This window comes from Coffea eugenioides, unplaced genomic scaffold, assembly GCF_003713205.1.
Source record: "Coffea eugenioides isolate CCC68of unplaced genomic scaffold, Ceug_1.0 ScVebR1_1879;HRSCAF=2810, whole genome shotgun sequence".
Lineage (NCBI taxonomy): Eukaryota > Viridiplantae > Streptophyta > Magnoliopsida > Gentianales > Rubiaceae > Coffea > Coffea eugenioides.
In genome coordinates this window covers 9,463-18,924 of record NW_020862314.1, presented here as the reverse complement: position 1 = coordinate 18,924, position 9,462 = coordinate 9,463, and positions in this window count along the sequence as shown.

Below are 9,462 nucleotides of genomic sequence, written 5' to 3'. Positions count from 1 at the left end.
TACAGGAATATATTCTCCCACACCATAGCAAACATGGACTAATTCAGAAAGGGTAAGTAGCATTAGCAACACAAGTACAAAGTAGTGCGTGCATTTTCTTGAATTAAATTTGATCCCACTGTCCCCAGACACAGTAGCATGTTCCTGATGTGACACCAGCTTAGTTTTGTAATGTAAAATTCGTCTCACTCCGAAGAACAAAAGCAGATTGCAATGTCCTTTGAAAATTATTTCTTTTAACTATCGTTTTCAAGCCAAATTACAAGCTAATAAAGTCCATCGTTGACTTATTCCTCCATGACAATCCAAAGTGACGATTATGCTCGTGCGAAATCCATCAATCATTTGTGATCATGGGAGTATAACCAGTTTTCACAGGTTTAGCTATCGTTTCTACCCATTTTATTGCAAGCCTATCAAGCTTGTATGTTGACTAAGTTTTCTCGGAAAAATAAGGGTGACAAACTATTTTGCTTTCATGAAGACGTGATATCGAATGAGCACAAAATAAGACAAATCTTGGCCTCCCATTTCCAAATCAGAAATAACGCCCATTACCCAAAGCTTCGATGCTAAGGTAAGGAAGAAATATCTTGTAATTTGGCATTATTTTGAGGAATTCATCATGAAATTTTCTGTGTGGTTTTAAGCAAAACACAGTTTCTTACTTTGTTCAAATAAATGGAGAGGCATCCAACCCAATTTTTTGCAATCAAATGGGCCCATACTGGGGCAAAATTTTTATTTCCAAGGCTTCACAAAATAAGCCCGTACTGGGGCAAATTTTTTATAGTCCATTTGAGGATTTCGTCAAAGACTCAAGCAAGACTTTCAAATCAATCACGCTGCCTTTTTCATGAAAATTTGAGTGCATGTCATATTTTGGTAAGCCCCCTGCGCAGGTATTCATAGTTAAAATTAAAGAGCCTCCGACAATGTGGAAGGCCGATGCCGAAGGAAAAGAAGAAAGAAGGGGAAAAGGGCCCTACACTGGGGCAAATTAATTTTTTGGAAAGATTCTCTCGAAAAATCAAGAAAGATTCAAAAGTCAAAAATCGAAAATCAAGTTCAAATTTTTGTTTCTTGGAAAATCAAAATTAATTTCTTGCATCTTGACAGATCAAACCCAATTTCTTGACCAATTGGATGGCAGGATTGGGTCTTGTCCCACTGACCATTCACCAAATCCTGTTGGGCCTGAGTTTCGTGCCGCCAACATCACTTTATCACGTTGGGCTTGGTTTACGTGCCACCAACATCACTTTATCACGTTGGGCTTGGTTTTCGTGCCACCAACATCACTTTATCCTGTTGGGCCTGGATTTCGTGCCGCCAACATTCCAAAGATCAAGCTGGGCCTGGATTTCGTGCCGCCAACATCACAACTTCCAATTGGGCAGGCTCGGGTATAATCCCGCTGACCGTTTTTTATCAAATTGGGACCGGGTTTTATCCCGCCAATCTCGACAGGACCGGGTTTTATCCCGCTGACCGTTTTTATCAAATCGGGACCGGGTTTTATCCCGCCAACCTCGGCAGGACCGGGTTTTATCCCGCTGACCGTTCACACCCCGTCAGGCTCAGATGTCGTCTCACTGACCAATTCATCATACTGGGGCAAATTAATTTTTTGGAAAGATTCTCAAAAGTCAAAAAGAAAAGCGAAAAGTAAAGAAAGATCACCAAACAAAAATCAAAAAATCAATCAAGTCAAGTTCATCATGGCAGGCTCGGGTTTTGATCCCACTGTCCGATTGTCAAAAGCATTTCATTTTCATCGCTGTTGGAGCTGGGTTTGTCCCGCCAGTAAGCATGTTTATTTGCTTTCGCCGCTAAACATGGGTTAGTCCCACTAGTGTGCATTTTGTTTTCTTCGCCGCTAAACATGGGTCAGTCCCACTAGCGCGCGTTTCATTCTCATTGCCGTTAAACATGGGTCAGTCCCACTAACGTGCATTTTATTTTCCATTGCCACTAAACATGGGTTAGTCCCACTAGTGTGCATTTTGTTTTCTTCGCCGCTAAACATGGGTCAGTCCCACTAGCGCGCGTTTCATTCTCATTGCCGTTAAACATGGGTCAGTCCCACTAACGTGCATTTCTTGTATTTTGCCACTAAACATGGGTTAGTCCCACTAGTGTGCATTTTGTTTTCTTCGCCGCTAAACATGGGTCAGTCCCACTAGCGCGCGTTTCATTCTCATTGCCGTTAAACATGGGTCAGTCCCACTAACGTGCATTTCTTGTATTTTGCCACTAAACATGGGTTAGTCCCACTAGTGTGCATTTTGGTTAGTTAGTGTGCCGCCGTTAGCATCGAGTCTATCTCACTAACGTGCGTGTTTTCATTCTACCGCCGTTAGCATCGAGTCTATCTCACTAACGTGCGTGTTTTCATTTCTACCGCCGTTAGCATCGAGTCTATCTCACTAATGTGCGTGTTTCATTTCTACCGCCGTTAGCATCGAGTCTATCTCACTAACGTGCGTGTTTTCATTTCTACCGCCGTTAGCATCGAGCCTATCTCACTAATGTGCGTGTTTCTATCCCACCAACACTCTATCTCACTTCAATTCATCTAATTTTACATTTCTGTCCGGGTCTATCCCGTGGGTCTATCCCATGTTTAAATTTCTGTCCGGGTCTATCCCATTTTTGCATCTCTGTCCGGGTCTATCCCGTTTACATTTCTGTTCGGGCCAGTCCCATCTTTAAAATTCCTTGTTTAAATCATTCCTCCGAACAGGGGCAACCGAATGGCACAGGTAAGCATTTGGTGTCTACTTCTTTGTCTCAAATTTTTTCAAAACTCAGACAAAGAGGGGCAAACTGTAGACACCAAATTTTTAAGGGGTTTCATTTGTTATTATTTCTATTTTTGATTAATTTCATTTTTATTTTTATTTTTATTTTTTAGGTCATTTTATCATTTAATTAAACTTTAATCATTTAATTTTCAATTTAATATTGTTTCGATGTTAGGGTTTTACTTTATCTTGTTTTATTTTTGTTTTTGCACATAAGCCTATTTTGGTGGATGAGATCTTGGCCTTTCATCTTAGGTTTAGCTTTTCTTTAGGGGAGGTACCTTAAAAAGAGAAGCAGCCGCAAAAACACAAGGGGGGGGGACTGGAGTCTAAGGGAACGGACAAGGGAAAGAAAAGAATAGAGAGTAAGGGAAAAACAGGGGAGGTTTCGGCAGGCCGTGAGCTAAAAGGAAAAACAGAGGGCTTAGCGGGAGAGAGAAAAAGGCAAGGCAATAAAGGCGGCGGGCGGATTGCAGAATGAAAAGGAACGAAAAGAAAACAAAAAGGGCCGCAAACAAGAAAAGGCTAGGGGCTTACGGGCAAAACAGAAAATGGGAATTTGAGGGAGACGACGAAGATGCAAAAAGAAGAATACAAAAAAGGGAGCCGTAGGTGAGAAACAGGGGAAAGCAGAAAGCAAAGAGGGAGCTTCGGCTGGAACAAGGGGAAAGCTGGGGGAGTTTCGGGGCTTCAGGCTAAATAAAAACAGAGTACAGGAAAGAAAGAGGTGGCTGAAAATCTCAAAGGGAAAACAGAGGGGCACCGGGGAGAAAGGATGAAGCTTGGTCTGAGAGAAAAGAGAAACAAAAACACAGAGGAAGAAAAGGCCGGAAAAAGAAAATTGAGAGAGTCTGATGGGGGAAAATATGGGAAAATTAGAGAGGGAGTTCTCTCGGTTGTAGGAGAAGGGGGTCGGCTGAAAGAAAAGAGGGCCGAGAGAGAGTGACGGGGAGTTTTTGGGGAAGAGGCGACAAAAGAAAAGCTGGTCTGATGGCTCAAGGGGGAGAAAAAGGAAAGAAAAGGGAAAAGGGCGGCGTACAAGATGAAGGCTGGAGCGAGAGAGGGAGCTTCGGGAGGCCACAGAGCAAGAAAAGAAAGGAAAGCAAAACAACAAAAAGGAGGTCTTCGGCTAAGGAACAGAGAGAATGAGGGCTCTCGGCTGAAAGAAAAACCCTGCGTCACTGCCGCCAATCGATGAATTCGAAAAGCTTGAAACAATTTCTGGCCGTTGCTGTTTCCGAAAAAATCAACGCCGTCACTTCTGCCACTACCAGTCCTTATCCGCCGCTACTGCTCTCCATCTCTGCCGCCACCTTTCGACCACCGATGCCGCCATTGCCGCTGCCAGAATTCACCATCACCACCGTGAGAAGTCACAGTAAGGTATCCTCTTCATTTCCATTTCCTTCTTCCGCCAAAGTATATTTTCTGTAAGGTTGGCATCTCAATTTTCGCGTCGATTGTTCATGACCATTTTCTGTATGTTGATTAAATTGGTTTCTTGTGGGTTTGCTGTAAATTTTGGGGCTGATTGACTTCAATTTGAACAAAAATCTGATGAAACTTTAAATACCCCTAACCCATTCGATGAAATGCCTGATCAAAGTTCTAAGATGAGTTTGTCTGCATTTTTGCGTGTGAAGAAACCGGCTAAGTTGGCCGAATCCCTGCCTCACGTTTAAGAAATTTTGATGCATTGCTGTCTTCCCTTTTGCCATTGCTATTTTCTTGCAATTATTCCGTTGCCATTTTCGGTTGCATGAATTCAAAATTCCCAATAAAAATTCTTTCAACTCTTTCTAATGTGTCGGGCCTTGTCTATCAGACAACTGATTGGGTTGTTGTAAACGTTGGCTTTTGTTATTGAGCAAATTGATGAATCAATTCAATGTTGTTAATGACTTTGACCTGTTTGATAAAAACCCTCTGCGAAGGTTTTAGCCAGGGAAAACAATCTGGACAATTTTTGTTTTATGCATATCTGAGGCAATTCATGAAACTTTCTGTTTCTTTCCCCTTTATGTATCCTGTATTTTGGCTGTTTGCTTGCATTGTTTGGTGCTGCCCCTAGAATGTGCTCCCAGGGTGCGGTTTAGTGTTAGGAGCCTGCTGTGAGAGAAAGAGAATGATGTTAGAGTCGGAGGTTTAACCGTTTGTTTCAAACAATGCGCGGTTCCTCCTTGTTTTACGATATGATAATGACAACAATACAGAAGTTTCTGTTTTGATGGCCTGCTATGTTCCAGGAAATAAATGAATAAGATAAAGTCCTAGCCTGGGTTGCATGATCGTGGGAGGGATTTTGAACCATGTGTTTGACCACTGCAATGTCATTTTATTTATCTCTTCAAGTTTCAGAGCTTTGTTTGGAATCCATGACTGAAAGATACCTTTTCTTCCTGGCTAACATAGTGGGGAGAGGGAATTTCGAGTCATTAATCTCACAACATTGTTGTGAGTTTCTTGTTGGGTTAAAGTTTCTGTGGTACTAGCTAACGAATCTGCGAAGTGTTCATGGTTGTTTCTTTTGGTGTCCTTTGTGCGTAATCTGGGCTGCAAAAAATCATTGGGAATGTAGGGTATAGTATTGGGTCTTGATGATAGAATGCACAGTTGTTTGTTTTCAGTGAAAAATGCTGTTTGTCTAGCCTGTATTGCCTACGTTTGACATGACACTAGAAGAATAAAGTTGCGGAAACTTTTCCTTTTCATTTGCATCAAAAAAAAAAAGAAGGCTTCCGCGAGTCCTGAAGCACAAGTTTCTGATTTAATCTCTCATTTTCTGTCTCATTTCATTGTGGCCAAGAGATCTGAAAAATCAAACTAATTTCTCCCTTTTAAGCTTAATCCTCTGTTCGCATATTGTATGTGATTTCTGGATAGATTAATGTTGCGACTTGATGCATAATCAGAGGTTAGCGAGTTTTTTTTTAGTTGAGTTTTATTAAATAAAGTTAGGTTTGGTTTGGACTTATTGTTTGGGTTTGACAAGTGGATTAATGACTTATTTTCCGGATTTTGATTTGGGCTTAGGAGACTGGTATCTAATACTTTTGCTTGGGCTTTATTTGGGGTTTAATTGGGTTCAATTAGCAAAAACAATGAGGCTAGCCCATCAGTTTTGCTCGGGTTTCGATTGGGCCAGGTGACTTTCGGCCCCAACAAATAAGAAACGGCCCAAGTGGTTTGATTCATTAAGAAACCAGAGAACAAATTTGCAGATCAGCCCCGTACTTTTCTTCAATTTCACTAGGGCCCTACAAACTTTCAATGCTGTCAATTGGGTCCCTAAATTAATTGCAAATAGGTCCCTGAACTTTATTTTTCTTTAATTTTGACCTCCAAACTATGTTGATTATTGCAATCAAGTCCTTCATTGTTTTAATTTCTTGCATGTAGATTGTTTATATGATTTAATTCATTTAATTTCATGATTCATTTTTATCTTTTGTGATCAATTGTTAATTAAAGCGATGCCTTGACCCTTTTATTATTTTGGAGGGTAATTGAATAATTTCACTTCATTGGGGCGTCAATTCAAGGGAGGTACACTCTATCCCTCATTTGCACTACATTTGACCTTACGTGCTCCTACGTGTTATGTGAATATGCATGCCTACTCCGCTTTCCTTGCCTCCTTGCATGCATTTACTTGCTTTTACTTTTATTTAAGTTTTATGGGGTATGTGTACACCTCTTGGCTTGTAATAGATAGGGCTCGAAGAGCATCTGGCCCATTTCCCCTTCCCCTTTATGCTTTTATGGGGTATGTGTACACCTCTTGGCTTGTAATAGATAGTGCTCGGAGAGCATCTGGTCCACTTCCCCTTCCCCTTGGTTGCTTGTTTTTGTTGCTACATGTTTAATTGATTTATTAGGCTCTTGCATCTAGTCGAGCATGCTAAATGCTATGTGCTATGTGTTTACGAGTATTTTGGCATGTCTACTTGCTTTCATAGCCATGAATGAATGGAATGGATGAATGTACGTTTCCGCTAGTCCAACGCTAGTCGGAATTCATAGAATGGGCTAGTCCAACGCTAGACCCTTAGGGATTTCCCCTCATTAGCATATCATTTGCTTGTTCACCACATATCATGCATTTTTCTTAGTTTTATCACTTGGCATGCTCCTCGAACCCCCTTTCCCTTCATTTTAGGATTTTTGCATATCATGATAGTTGTAGGGTCCATTTGCTTGAGGGTTCCCTTCTGATAAGGGAAACGAGCGAGTGTGGCTACTCGATAGCCTTAGCACGCTAGTTTTGCCTTCTAATCAAAGGGAAAATCGAAGTCGACAAGTTAGGAGTCATTCCCATACCCGACCTGATGCATTCCCTTAGGTTCATTCATTCTCATTTATCACTTACTCATTCTTTTCAATTCACATTTTCCTTTCCTTATTGTTCATTTTGATTTCTACTTCACAAAATTGCATTTAATTACACCTATATGCACTTATCACTATATTTCATACACTTGCACACAAACACTTGGAATCTTCATACAATTGCACACGTGCACCTTTTCATACACTTGCACACAAACACTTGGATTTTTAATTTCTTTCATACACTTCCACACTTGCACATTTGAGTCTCATTTGCATTAATCGACCTCTATGGGGTTTTCCTTTGTTGGCCGCCACAATTCATGTGGTTTGGGACCAAAAGCCTCACGAGAGACATCGTAGAATTTAGGATTGCATTTTTCTTTCCGTTTTGCATTCATATAGTCATATCCAACGTGCGAACATATATTGGGTAGAAAATTAGGAAAGGTAAGGTTAAGTCGCGCAACTAGCCTTGGCTAGGTCAAAGGGGTGCCTTGGATTCTATCCTTGCCTTCCCCTTTGTCAAACGTGACCCCCGAACCTTTTTCTTTGGCTTACGTGGACTAGGAGTCGTTTTAAAAAGGGTTTTACTACTTTATCTTTGAAAAACACTTTTTGGGTGACTTGGTACACCCCAAATCTATACCAAGTGGCGACTCCGTTTTCATATTTAAAAAAACCCTTTTTAAAATTTCATTTGGCCTAATCGTCGCTTTCCAAAGTCCCATGGCCTTTTTACTTTTCATTTTGCACACGTTCACACCACACTTCACACACACACCACACATTCATTCAATTCATTCACCGAATCAAAAAGTGGGGCGCGACAAATGCATATATTTGATTAGCAAGGATTAGCTCATTTCATATTTTTATCCCTTGAACATTGTATGATTCCACATGCTTGATCATCTTTCCTTTTTCCTTGACTTGCATGTTTTCTTTTTGTTGATTGCAACCTTTTATTTTTAAGAAATTTATTTGTTTTGATTTTGTCTTTTTCAGGGTGCAATAAGTGAACTCTCCATTCTTTCTCAAATACGGTTGGAAATTCATCACTTGGACATGGATTCGGATTACGCAAGTTCAATTGAGCAGTATTTTCTTTTACTCCTTATTTATTTTCCTTTTCTCACATTGAGGACAATGTGAAATTTAAGTGTGGGGGAGGAAAGTATTGAACTTGCATTTACTTGCTAGGTGATGATATTTTGTGGATTTAAATGCTTAGAAATGTTGGAATTGTGTTTGAAATGCTTGCCATGTGGATAATTTGCTAGAAAATAGGTTTGTTGGCAGGGAGTTTTCTTCCATTTATAAGGAGAAACTCTGTAAAAATTTTTCTAAAATCTTTTCCAATATTTCACTATAGCCCAAAATTTCTTCAAATTTTTGCATTTTCATTCAAAAAGGGCCAATTTGTTCCAACCTTAAGTGTTTAATTCTTCCAATTGTTGAAATGTTATATGTATTTTGGAAGGTTTAGTCCTCATTTAACTTGGAAATGTTTATTACGCAATTAGAATTTTTACATTTTAGAAAGTATATTTGGTAAAATGAGGAAAATTATGCCTATAATTTTACATGTTTAATGAGATTTCTTCTCTTTACTTAATTTTGCAAGTAAGTGATTGATATAGTCGATAAAGGTTATATTCCTCCTTTGATTATTCTTATATATTTTCTAAGAGGGAATATCTATTTATTGTCCTTTATTTCTGAAAAAGAAAAAAAAAGTAGAAAAAAAAGAGAAGAAAAGAAAGTAAATAAAAATTGTTCTACTCCAATGATTCTCGTACAGAGTAACCGGGGGTTGGCATCTACAAATGTCGACATTCGTGTAAAAAGGTACTTGAATTAAGAGTATGCATTAGCAACTTGAATAAGTGAAATGTTGAGTAACCGGGGATCTTCACCTAAAAGTGTCGATTTTCGCGTAAAAAGGCATTCTCACTATTTAAGTAAAATTTGTGTGAATAAATCCCTCTTAGTTATAGAATTTTGAGAAAAAGATGATTATAAGGAGGAGGAAGGCTATAAATTGACTATGTGATTTGCTTATTTGTAAAATTAAGTTAGGGTAAGAGATTAAGTTTAACTTGTTGAATTTAGGGTATAATTATCTTTCCTTTACTTGATATTATGAGTATTTAGTGTAAATTGAATAATTGTATAATGATTATTTTCCAAGTATTGAGGAATTAAATTGGACAAAGTGCATATATTGTTTCACCTCTTGAATCATTGCATTTGATTATGTGTGAATTGCTTGAGGACAAGCAATGATTTAAGTGTGGGGGAGTCTGATAAGTGACTAATTTAC